At 42.1% G+C, this 12,575-nt stretch overlaps 2 long non-coding RNA genes and 1 pseudogene across 2 annotated transcripts in view; 2 read left to right on the forward strand and 1 right to left on the reverse strand.

The window, feature by feature from the left end:
• LOC141278515 (uncharacterized) overlaps positions 1–12,575 on the reverse strand; it is an 87,860-nt gene that overhangs the window by 36,321 nt on the left and 38,964 nt on the right. The window lies entirely within an intron of this gene.
• On the forward strand, positions 1,905–2,414 carry LOC141278436 (histone H2A.N-like; annotated as a pseudogene).
• LOC109552300 (uncharacterized) lies at positions 6,014–7,049 on the forward strand. Its single transcript, XR_002179097.1, has 2 exons — positions 6,014–6,277; positions 6,701–7,049. It is a non-coding gene; the product is annotated as an uncharacterized lncRNA (long non-coding RNA).

The raw sequence follows: 12,575 nt of genomic DNA on the forward strand, positions 1-12,575 counted from the left end.
TCTTACTGGTTGTTTGGCCTGAGGCTTCTGACACTGGAGTTTGTAGGCCTCTGAGGGTGTAGGACCCGGCATGAAAGCCAGGCAGACTTCCCCAGACAATTGGGCAGGGGAAATGCTGGGCACGCTCCCCCCGATCCAAGCCCCCAGGGTCCCTCCAGGCGTGGGAACCCCTCCCCCCCCTCAGCCACCCCCTCAGGGGCGCTGGTCCTGTCCGGCCTCCATTTCTGCTTCCCCCTCAGTCCCCCCACATCCTACCAGTTCGCTCGGGGGTTCTTCCCATCTCCTTGGGCGCTAGGGTCCCCCACCACCGTCCAGCAGGCGCCCTAGGTGTGGAGTTACCGTCTCCCCACTCAGCAATGATTCTTTTAAAATACATTGGTTCAAGTCACCTCCCTGGTCAAAATTCCCCAGTGGCTCCTGTGTCACTCAAGTTCAGGCCACCCCACGGTGGCCTGCAAGGCTCTCCGTGGCTCAGGGTCCCCCCACCCCCCCATCCTCTCTGCACCCCAGCTCACTCACGCTGCCCAGATACACTGACCCATCTCCTGTTCCTGGCAAAGCTGGAGGCCGTCCACACCACAGGACCTGCGTGCAAGTCCCTCTGCCCTGCCCACTCCTCCTCCAGGTCTCTACTCAAATATTATCACCTTCTCAGGGACACCTTCTTCTTAACCTATAAAAAGAAGCTCCTTTCCCCTTCATTTCCCTTCACTCTCTTTCTACTTTAGTCCTTTTTTTTTTTTTTTTTTTTTGGCTGCACTGTGTGCAGCACGTGGGATCTCAGCTCCCTGACAAGGGATTGGAGTACACTCCCTGCAACAGAAGCAGAAAGTCTTAACCACTGGACCTCCAGGAAAGTCCCTATTCACTTATCATGACCCGACATATATATTTTAGTTCTTTTTTTTTCTTCTTCTTTGAATTGTCTACTAGAATGTAAACACCACGAAAGAAAGACATCTGCTTTGTTGACTGCTAGATCCCCGGGGCCTAGGAAGTGCCTGGCAAGTAACATCACTCAGTCAATGACTGTCGAATGAATGAACAGAAAGGCCCAGCAGACCAACAGGACCAAGAACCGTTCTGCCACAAATGCCCAAAGAGGCAGGAGGGAAATTGTCCACCCCAGGATACCCCCCGCACCAGTTCCCTCTGCGCGTCCAACTTCCCCTCTTCTCACCCCCACGCCCTACCCACCAGCACTAAGAAGAGGTACGTAGTTGCTATTGGCAGGAGCAAAGGAGGCAACAAGGCAAGGGCGAGGCACAGGGAAAGCCAGGGGCAAGGAGAGAAGCCCTCCTTCTCCATGCCAGGTAACCCCCTCAGGTGAAGATACAAGAATGGCCCATGATCCTGTGGCCCAGGGACAAGCACGGTCCACATCTGGCGCATAAACGTCCTTCCAGACGTTCACATGTGCAGAGATACACAAGCATATTAATCACTTTTCAACTTTCATGGTAGACTTGACTCCAGACAGAGATCTCTAGGGGTTAATCCCAAAGGACTGTAAAATCCAAAGATCAGCTCAACAGAAGAGACGGGCAGAGGGCAGGTGGACAGGCTTACACTTGAACAATAGTCTCCCTGAGCTTTCCGGACGCTGAGGGTTTCTCTGCTCCAAGGTCAACAGACATAATTGTTTTGGTTAAGTGTTGTGTTTAGGTAAGTGATGTCAAAAGGGTCAAACATGTTTTCATTCTCAAGGTTTATCAGAAACACGAAGTGCCGCAATGTAGCACTCAATTGTCACCGTCTTCCTGGAGACCTTTGAGAACTTAATGAGTTCGTCCTTTTACACTAGGAGAGAGTTCAAACTGAAAGAATCTTTCCGACGAATCACATTAAAATTTACTCCAGACGGCCAGTGCTCTGAGCTAGAAGAGTAAAGACAAGTTTGCCACATGCACTTCATTTGCTTACATGGCCTACGATTCCCTAAGAAGAAGCCCACAATTTATACCCCAGCCGAAGAGAAGGATAAGCGGGCCAGCTCTGCCTCTGGGAAGAAGAAGAGGAAGAAGAAGGAGGCATATTTTAGTTGCACGGGGAAAATCCTAAAGCGAACCCACCCGGACTTCAGTGGGTGCTTCTGGATCTTGGATGCACTGGGAGCTCTGGAGGACTTGGTGGCTGGAACGGGTTAGCTACAGGGGGTTAGACTGTCCCTCTACATCCACAGAAGAGCCGTCACCAGCAGAGAGATCCTTGAGGCAGTCAAGCAGAGATGCTCTCTGAAGAGCCTGGAAATAAATGAAGTGAACCTGAATGGCCCTGTTGTTGAAAAGATTACACTTGTCAAACAAAATTGGATCCGCTGGAGGACTGAGCTGGAAGATGAAGTATCTGACAAGTACCCGCTGCAATGGTGGTCTTGGTGTGACACACCTGGTCTCTGGGTCTTGCATTTTTAGTCTCGGACTTAATTGGTGAAAAAAATAAAAATAAAGGAAAGACACTTTCAAAAAAGAAGAAAATTTACTCCAAATGTCTTTTAACTTTTGGACTTTAAATAAGAGATGAAGGTTTTCCCTGAATCAAAATGTATCTTCTTGCTTAATGCGATGATGAATTTCCACAGAAGCTGCCCAGATTATACTTCAATGAAACCAAAGATGCAGAGAGGTCACAAGGAAGAGATTGAAGTGACTTTCAATATAAAGCGATTAGAGGTTCAGGAAAAGCAACCCTTCTGGATGTCAAAGTTGTCCAGACTCTCAAATCTTGACTTTGTTGATTTAGAACACCATGGTGCTAAGTGGCACGGAGGCATCCCCGTACCAGCATGCTCCTTTCTAAACTTTTTCTCCCCCTTTCTCTTCATGCTCTGCACCTATGCCTACCACAGAGTAGATACAGAGAAGGTTTGTACTAAAAGTTATAAATGAACGGATGAATAAATATCTCTACATGTCCATCAGAAATTCCACTACCTCCCGGTAAATTTTTTAATATCAAGTTTGCATTTGTTATCTTCCTGATTCATAGTAAAAACCAACGTGTGTAATTATTTTGCCAACAGCCTTCCCAGTAGACAGCAGCATATGGTGGGAAGATCATGGGTTTCTGAATATATATATAAATTTGAGGCTTTACTACCTCTTGTGCCCTTGGACAAGTTGTCTGACTTTCTTTTGCCCCAAATGTCTTGTTTGTGAGATGGGAATACTAGCATGTATTTTGTGTTGGGAGAGACAATTCTCCACAACCAAAGAAGAAACAATGCTTCCCCATTCTTGGCAGGTCAAGTTCTCACACTGCCATCGCTCTGGTTCTCTGCAGCCAGAAATGTTCTCTGCTTTTAAGGACTCGTGTGATCCCCTTGGCTCCACTGGGATAACCCAGGGCCATCTCCCCACCTCAAGGTCCTCAATCACATCTGCCACATAAAGGAATGTACTCACGTGTCTGGGCAGTGGGGATTTAGGATTTAGATTAATTAAGACTTTGGGGAAGGACATTATTCTTCTGACCACACTCTACTTCTAGAAGCCTCCCAAGATTTGCTAATTCTCAAAATTGTTCAACTTGACCATTTCCCAGAAAGGTTACAATTTTTCTAAAGGTGAAAGTCAGGAAAAGTCATTTATTCAAATATATTTATGAGCAGCTCTGTACGCAAACAAAAACGAAAAGCACTGTGCTAGGCGCTCCAGCCTTGAGGATAAATTAGTCAAGAAGCCCATCCTTAAGGAATCTGCACTCTGCCGTTGAAGGTGAGAAACAAATTATTCTGAGAGCATCGGGGTGAACAGGAGTTCTGTAGAGCAGTGCTTCTCAAACTTTAACATGCCTGCATGTCTCCAGTTAAAATGCACATTCAACAGCACAAAATGGGGAGTAAGGCGGGTGGAAGGGGTGAGCACAGAGATAAGAGCAGACACAGGTGAAGAGATCAAGAAAGAAAACCAGAATATTCCTGGGCCGGAAGAACGTGACCAATCACTGCCAGCCATGAGCCTGCCACCGTTGCTGCTGCACCCGGTCTGCATGTGATGTGTGTGCACGGATGAAGGTTCGCTCTCCCCGCATCCCTCCACTTCCTCCCTCCCTCCCTCCCTCTCACTCTTCCTCTCTCTCTTTCTCGTCCTTTCTCCCCTCCTCTCATTCTCCCCTCCTTTCTCCGCCTCCTCTCGTTCTCCTTTCTCCCCTCCTCTCACCTCATTCTAGCCGTGTACACACGGCTATATTTAGAACAGATAACCAACAAGGACCTACTGTATGGCACAGGGAACTCTGCTCAGTATTCTGTAACAACCTAATTGGGAAAAGAATTTGAAAAAGAATAGATACATGTATATGTATAACTGAATCGCTTTGTTGTACACCTGAAACTAACACAACATTGTTAATCAACTATGCTCCAAAATAAAGTAAAAAGTTTAAAAAAAAAAAGAATGTATGGGCTTTCAATGCATTAACAGTGTGACTTTGTCACCAATAGAAATCACAGATATTTTCATATCTTCAGATATCATGTAAGCTCATCATAACCTTGAAATTATGGTAGTTATTAGACTTGCTGCTAGATCTTGTTATATATAATGTATATAATATATAATTTACACATTATAATGTGTAAATAAAGAAACACATATGTTTTGCTATCACAAAATTTTTTGAAAGAATATATGGGTTTTCAGATTGAAAGGGCACACAAAGTGTCAAGAAGGACAAATTTTAAAAAGATTTTAAGAAGACTAACACCTAGAACATTGTGGTGATACTTCAGAAAACCAAAGGTAAAAAGAAAATCCTAAAATTTCCAAAGAAAATAAGTAAGTAGACAAAAAAAATCCATGGCAATCGGATGGTATTGCATTTCTCACTGTCATACTGGGGGCAGGAAGACAATGAAACAGCACCTTGAAACTATTTTCAACTTGTAGTTATTACCTAGTCCTTTAAGAATGAGGAGAAAATAAATGTTTTCTAATATTCAAGAAGTTAAAAGTTTGTAACCTGTGAACTCTCTCTGAAAGAAATGCCTAGACAACATGCTTAGAGGAAAACAAAAGCAAGAACAAAATATTAAGCTAAATGATGATACAGGCTAATAGCAGTTTGGAATTGTATCACAATATAAGACTGTGAGGAAAGGAAAGAAGGAAAAGAAGAAAAGGCATGAGAAGTTTTTCCTATTTTTGAGAGAAGGAAGAAGATACTGGACAGGAAAAAATGTAAGTTTTAATATGTCTATTGATGGTTTTTAATGTTATTTTTTAAACAGTAGAAAGGAAGGTGTATATAACTTTAATAATCCCTCTAAAGCAATACACTAACAAAAGAAGCTAAAAAAAACAGACTGGGAAATTTGTCTACATAAAAACATAAAACTCGGGCTTCCCTGGTGGCGCGGTGGTTGAGAGTCCGCCTGCCGATGCAGGGGACACAGGTTCGTGCCCCGATCCGGGAGGATCCCACATGCCGTGCAACAGGAGAGGCCACAACAGTGAGACGCCCACGTGCCGCGAAAAAAAAAAAAAAACTGTAAAACTCGCGTGGGCCAAAGAAGTTTCATACTGGAGAAAATATTTGCAAATCATATGTCTAACAAAGGATTTGCACCCAGAATATATCAAGAACTCTCAGAAATCAACAGTAAGAAACCAAAAAAACCCAGGTTTTTGGTGAGAAAATTACAGAATAGTCACTTGACCAAAGAGGATATGCAGAAGGCAAACAGACACATGTACAGATACTCTCCATCACTGGGCATTAGGAAAATGCACATGAAACACAACAAGACACCATGTCACATGCATTAGAGTGGATAAAATAAAAAATACAACACCAAAGGCTGAGCAGATGCAATGCAGTTGGAACTCTCAGGCACTGATGATGGAAGTGCAAATGGTAAAGCCACTTTGGAAAACAGATTGATGATCCCTTACACTGTTAGACGTACACTTAACACATGACCCAGCAAGTTCACGCCTAGATATTTCCCCATAAGAAATGAAAACTCAGTTTGCTCTACAACCTGTACATGATTGTTTACAGCAGCGCTAGCCAGCCAAAACCTGGACACGACACAAACGTCCATCAACAATAGAACGGACGAGCAAATGGTGATATACAGGGGAACACCAGACCGTGAAGAGCAGGAAAGATCTGTGCCCACACTCAGTGACATGGAAGAATCTGTCAACACCACACTGAGCAAAAGAAGCCAGACCTGATAGGGCACATCTTGTATGCTGTCATTTATACAAAGTGCAGAAGGAGCAACGCTCGAAGGGAATGCAGACCTGGAGAGTACACAAGTCATATGCAGGTAATATTTTCTTTCTTAATCTGGGTGATGGCTATAGGGGTATGTTCAGTTGTTGAAAATTTACCAAGTTGTGTACTTACGATCTATGCGCTTTCCTACAATAAATTACACTTGAACATTTTTTAAAGAAGAAGATACAGAATGTAGGCCCCCAAATACCCAATAAACATGTAAAAGGATTAATCTACTATTTAGGGGAATATAAACTAAAGCACTGGTGACATACCAGTTTTATCCATCAGAGTGGCAAAATCGTAAAGATAAAAATATAAATACTTTAGGAGGGTGTGAAAAATGGGTACTTCCATGTATGTACTGATGATTGCACCAATGGGCTCAGCCTTTTGCAGAGTAATCTGGAAGTTTATCTACTCATGTGTTTCAGTGTGCACACCATGTGACCAAGCATTTCCACTCATATAGGTGTCTGCTCTTCCTGCATAAAGAGGCCTGCACAAGGCTGTCTACTGCATCATCATTTGTAAAACCAGAAAACGGGAAACAATGCAAGTTCCTACCCAAGGAAAATGAATTTTGGAACATCTCTAAAAATAATGAGCTGAACGGCGATGCATGAGCCCCGGATGCCAGCTGGATACCTGTGGCTGTGTGACCACCAGTCTATTTCTTTCGCCACTGAAAGTAATTTAAAAGCTGCCTGATTGACTCGGCTGTCTTGGTTATTTAGTTATAAGGATAGAGTGGAGCAGGTCAAGGGACAAGAGACCTAGCACATGCTATGTAGTCAATAAACATTTCAGTAGAGGCGTCATTGTTGGAGGTGTTACTGAAAGCCATCCACTTCCTCTGGTCTGTTTTCCCTGTAACAGTAGTGATCTCAGAGGGGCTTCCATGGCTATGTGTTTATGACTCATATAAACATACAGATGTTTAATGGAAATGTAAATAATCAAAAAGTTAAAAAAATAAATAAAAATAATGAGCTGTATACCAACACAAGACATAGTCTTAAGTACTTTTAAAAGGATATCATGGAACAGTATAAAATACGTAATTTACTTTTAAAAGATATTTATATATGTGGGAAGAATGATGTATAGAAATTTTTTTTTTTTTTTTTGCAGTACGCGGGCCTCTCACTGTTGTGGCCTCTCCCGTTGCGGAGCACAGGCTCCGGCCGCGCAGGCTCAGCGGCCATGGACCACGGGCCCAGCCGCTCCGCAGCATGTGGGATCCTCCCGGATCGGGGCACGAACCCGTGTCCCCTGCATCGGCAGGCGGACTCTCAACCACTGTGCCACCAGGGAAGCCCAGAAATTTTTTTTAAGTGTATAGAAAAGAGAAGCAGAAAGGTTCTCTTAGACTGCTCCCGGGATTTTCCCTTGGGAAGGGAGTGAGACTGGGGGAGGGAAAAATTGAAAGGGATTCTTACATTTCATGCTCTACGCCTCTGTATAGTTTCTGTACCAAATCTTTTACAGTGATAGTATATTCGTGTATTATCCGTGCCATTTAAAAAATGTCAAAGAGGTTTTTTTACACTGAAGAAAACAGAGTAGAAATAAAACTAGACTCGAACAACAGTTCAGCTAAACTTAGTCGCAGATACTATGACTACTACGAATGGGTTCAATATCACAGTGAGTATAAGCAAGAATATTCCCACACAGAATGTGGCCTTTAGGAAAACATAAATCCTATAACTGGCTGCCTGAAACAGATACAACTAAAAGAATTCTTTTAACTGACAGACAAAACTTAGGCGAGATTCCAGGCAGGTGCTGAGACGGGCAGGTTGTGACCAATGCATTGCTGTTTTCAAAGGTGATGAAAACAGTCAGGGAGTAGCTGAGCCCTGACTGCCGTAGTCTTGGTCTGTTTCTCACGATTATGCTGTCTGTGTGGCCTTCGTAGGCATTTGACTTGGAGACACTCAACCCCGTGAGAACACTGTAAGAGCAGAGTTACAAAAGCATAATGGTAACAATCATAAAAACAATCATCACAGCCATAAAAAGTACTTGTTAACACCAGTATCGTGGTAAAAGCATTGAGAGATGAGCCAGTCATTCCATGAAAGTTGGAAACTACAGGTTAAAGAATGAAGTCCAACAAAACTGAATTTTTATGTCCCAAACAACAGCTGAACATAACACATACAATAAAAATAACTGAAATTCAAGAAAAAATAAGAGATAAATTGACATTAGAAACCGAATTGTTCCACTATAAAAGCAGCCAAAGCTACCATTTACTGAGATTTTCCTAAGTGCCTGAAACTGTGCTGGGCACCTTACATACATTATCTCAATCCTCGCAGCCCTATAAGGCAGCTGCTATAACTGTTCTCCTTGTTTTACCAATGAGGAGACTGGGATGCAAAGAGGTTAAGTGTCTTTGCCACGACGACTCAGCTAATCAGAGGTGAACCCGTGATTCAGACTTGAGTCTGTCGAGCTCCAGGGCCCATGCTCTTAACCACTACATTATGTTGCCTCTCAATATGAAATAACCAGAATGTGAGTAATCGATAAATAACAAATTAATAAAAGAAATTGCAGAGCTGATCAACAGCATCAGTTGGACAGACAAGGGAGAGGCGCAAAAGATAGAAGAATACACTCTGATTTTAAGAATATAAGGATCTCATAAAAATTCATATTATATGTGAAAGGAGATAAAATGAAGCCAGAACATCTAATATTCCACAATATTAAAAACAATAAAAGTAGAAATTAAAAGTGCAGGCAAAATTCCTATCAGCTTCATTCATAATAGCCAAAAACTGAAAAGAGCCCAAATGTTCACTAATTGGTGAGTGGACAAGCAAATGTGGTACGTCTACATAACAGATACTGCTCAGCAATGAAAATGAGCATTCTGTTGATGCGTGCAACACGTGGATGAATCTAAAAAATATTATTCAGAGCCAAAGAAGCCAGACACAAATTACTAACACTGTATGATGGCATCTACATGACATTTTCTCAGAGGCAAAACTACCGGAAGAGGGAACAGATCAGTGGTTGCCGGGCACCGGGGGTAGGGTATGGAATTTGGTTATAAAGGAGCACTGAAAACTTTTTAGAGTGACAGAAGTGTTCTATAACATGATTGTGCTGGTTGTCCCACAGTTGTATACATTTGTCAAAGCTCATTAAATTCTCTGGTTAAAAGGGATACATTTTATTGTATATAAATCACATCTCAATGAACCAGAGTTTTAAAATGCATGCAGAATTTAACAGCTCGGCACCTTATAAAAATTTTAAGTGCTTCAGTACTTCCTACATCAAGAAGAAATTTCCTTATATAACAGAATATTTTGAAAGAATATTTCCATATTAAAAGTGTGGGGTTCTCCCAAAGCAGTGCTTAGAAGAGCACTGATTTTTCTCTTAATAAGATTAATAAGGAAGAAAAAATAAATAAAAGCAAACCCCAATTCTTCCCCCAAACTGCTAATCCCTAGTTAGCAAATTTATTAAAAATTTTAAAATGTGCGGTGAAAAAAACATATTGGCAATAAATAGAAATGACTATTTTAAAGTAGGGATGATATTCTAAGCTATGCATTCATAAGTATGATAACTAATACTCTGTAGGTAGCTGCTAAGTATGAAATAATAAATTAGATATCACAAAAGAAAGAACATAAATAGGTCAACAGACTACAGAAATAGAAACAGTTATAAAAAGTTCATGTCCCCAAAAAACAAATGGCACTACTGGAGTCACTAGATTATTGCCTTAAATTTCAGAAAACAATTTACTCCTTTCTTGGTACCAAAACTGTTCCGAAATATAGAGAACAGCATAAAACTCATTTTGTTTTTTATAAAGTAACTGTGGTTTTGATCATAAAACCTAAAGGCACCATGAAGAAAATTAAATGATAGCTCAATCTTCTGAACTTAAACACAAAAATGCAAAATAAAATCTAGGACACCAGGTGTGAGTTTAGGGAACCAACTCTACCACGGGGATTGGCTCCAGTCACGGGGCTAGGGCACACCCCAGAGGGCACAGCCAACAAGACATTACGGCAAAGACACCACAGGCCTTCCCCAAACCCAGAGGCTTGGTGTAGACACCAGGCACTGTGCCAGGCTGAGGATACAGGACCACATAGTCCCACATAGTCTCACTGCGGTGGCTTCTCTTGTTGCGGAGCACGGGCTCTAGGCATGCAGGCTTCAGTAGTTGTGGCACACGGGCTCGGTAGTTGTGGCACACTGGCTTAGTTGCTCCGCGGCATGTGGGATCTTCCCGCACCAGAGATGAAACCCGTGTCCCCTGCATTGGCAGGCGGATTCTTAACCACTGCGCCCCCAGGGAAGCACCAGGGACTCACCTGCTGCTGGACTCGAGTCCTTTCAGGAGCTTTCTCTGTCTTTCTATTGATAGCTCTATGTTTTTAAGGCAACGTCACTCTGTTTTATCTACAAATATATTGAATATCTGTCAAGAATACTATTTTGTTATTACCCTTTGTGAATTTTCTTGTCTATGTTGCCTGCTTGTTCTTTCAGATAAAATTATAAGTAAAATAGCAATTATGGTAATAAAACGGTTTTCTGAAAACACATTTTTCCTATATTGTCTTTTCACCAGTAACATGGCATATTTTAAATTTTATTTAATATTTATTTAGTACCACTATGTAAACTCTTTGCCTTCCTGCCAGTTGCATTTATTCTTAACTTTATTGCATTGGTCAGAACTCCTAAATAATGATATGTAAATGGGTTTTCTTGTTCTCAGGGTTTTTGTTGCTCTTGTTGCTGTTTTGGGGGCCACACTGGATGGCATGTGGGATCTTAGTTCCCTAACCAGGGATCAAACCTATGCCCCTTGCAGTGGAAGCGCAGAGTCTTAACCACTGGACTGCCAGGGAAGTCCCGGTCTTGTTCTTGGTTTTAATGATAAATGCTTTACCATTAAAAGTAATACGTATATTGCTTTAAACAATAAAAATGAGGAGATAGACATCTGCTAAGTCAAATATTGGCAATAAGGCATAAAGATGACTGCACGTCTTTTCAAAGTCATACCAAAGCTTTATTTAACAGCCGCTGCCCCCGCCCCCGCCAGGAGTTATTTCATTCTCAAGTAGAATGTACTTTTATTTACTATTTACCACAGATACAAGCCAAGCCCCTGTGAAGCTATATGTTAATTTGTACGCTTAGACTTTTGTCCAGTGAAGAAGCAAATGATTTTTGTCTAGTACTAAAGACAACACAAAAGCTTATAGTTTTATTGCCCTGTACGGCACTAATTGTTTTGCCCGTAAGGTAGCCAACTAGCTTCAGCACGCCCTTCCCAACTGACAAATGCTCTGAGAACCAGCCCCGTCATGCTGCTAGTCTCCTGGGTTAGGTAAATCGTTGACATATACTCACTCTGCATTTAGATGAAAGTCATGTTTTCAACTTTTGAAAAATTATACTGCTTATAGTTAAACAAATAACGACACAAATCCCCACCCAATTACAATTGTGGTAAGGGCTGTGAAGGAAATGGGGGTGACCTGTCATGGATCGAGGGGTTCTGGAGGAAATGGTGCTTAAACGGAGGCCTGGAGGCTGGCTGCACGCGGGCAGGGAAGAGCCATCCACAAGTTGCTCCTTCCTGGGGTAATCTACTGACTACATCTGAAGATTCCCAAAGTCACAGAGGAAGGGAACCGAAAATTACTCTCTACAACTGCTGAAGCAGAGTTGTCTTGTATTTCTACACCAACGCCATTTTCAAAATAAAAATTATAAATAACAATGGTAATTATATCTACTGTTGACTCAGAGTTTATTACAGTGCTCCAGGTCTCGTACTAAACACTTGAAATGTATTACCTTCGATCCTCACGACAGTCCTAAAAGGTAGTTACCATTATTATCTCCACTTTACAGATGAGAAAACAGGCTCAGAGAGGTTAAGTTACATGCCCAGGAGTACACACTAAGCCTGCCTGATATCAGAGCTGAACTCCTTTGCTGTCCTGCCTCTTCCAAAGATATTTGTTCAAGTTTGTGCTCCTTTATAATGGGGAAGGAGTATGTTATTTTCATTTTTTTCACATAGCCATTTTTAACATCAATGGCAAGAAAGGAACAGGGAGGTGAGACATGTGAAGGGCGCTGTGGTTCAGTGTTTACTTTTGCTGGCCCTGCTCATTTTCTAAAGCTTCCTGCTACGGTGATTTGGAAGTAAAAAGCAGGGTTTGCTTAGAGTGACTTTTCAAAAAGAAGAGTGTCTTGTTGAAAACCTGTTTACTCCATGCCTCTGCTTTTAACTATTCCCCAACACAGCTCCCTCTGTTGCTTTTCTCTCATCT

This window comes from Tursiops truncatus, chromosome 4 (genome assembly GCF_011762595.2).
Source record: "Tursiops truncatus isolate mTurTru1 chromosome 4, mTurTru1.mat.Y, whole genome shotgun sequence".
Lineage (NCBI taxonomy): Eukaryota > Metazoa > Chordata > Mammalia > Artiodactyla > Delphinidae > Tursiops > Tursiops truncatus.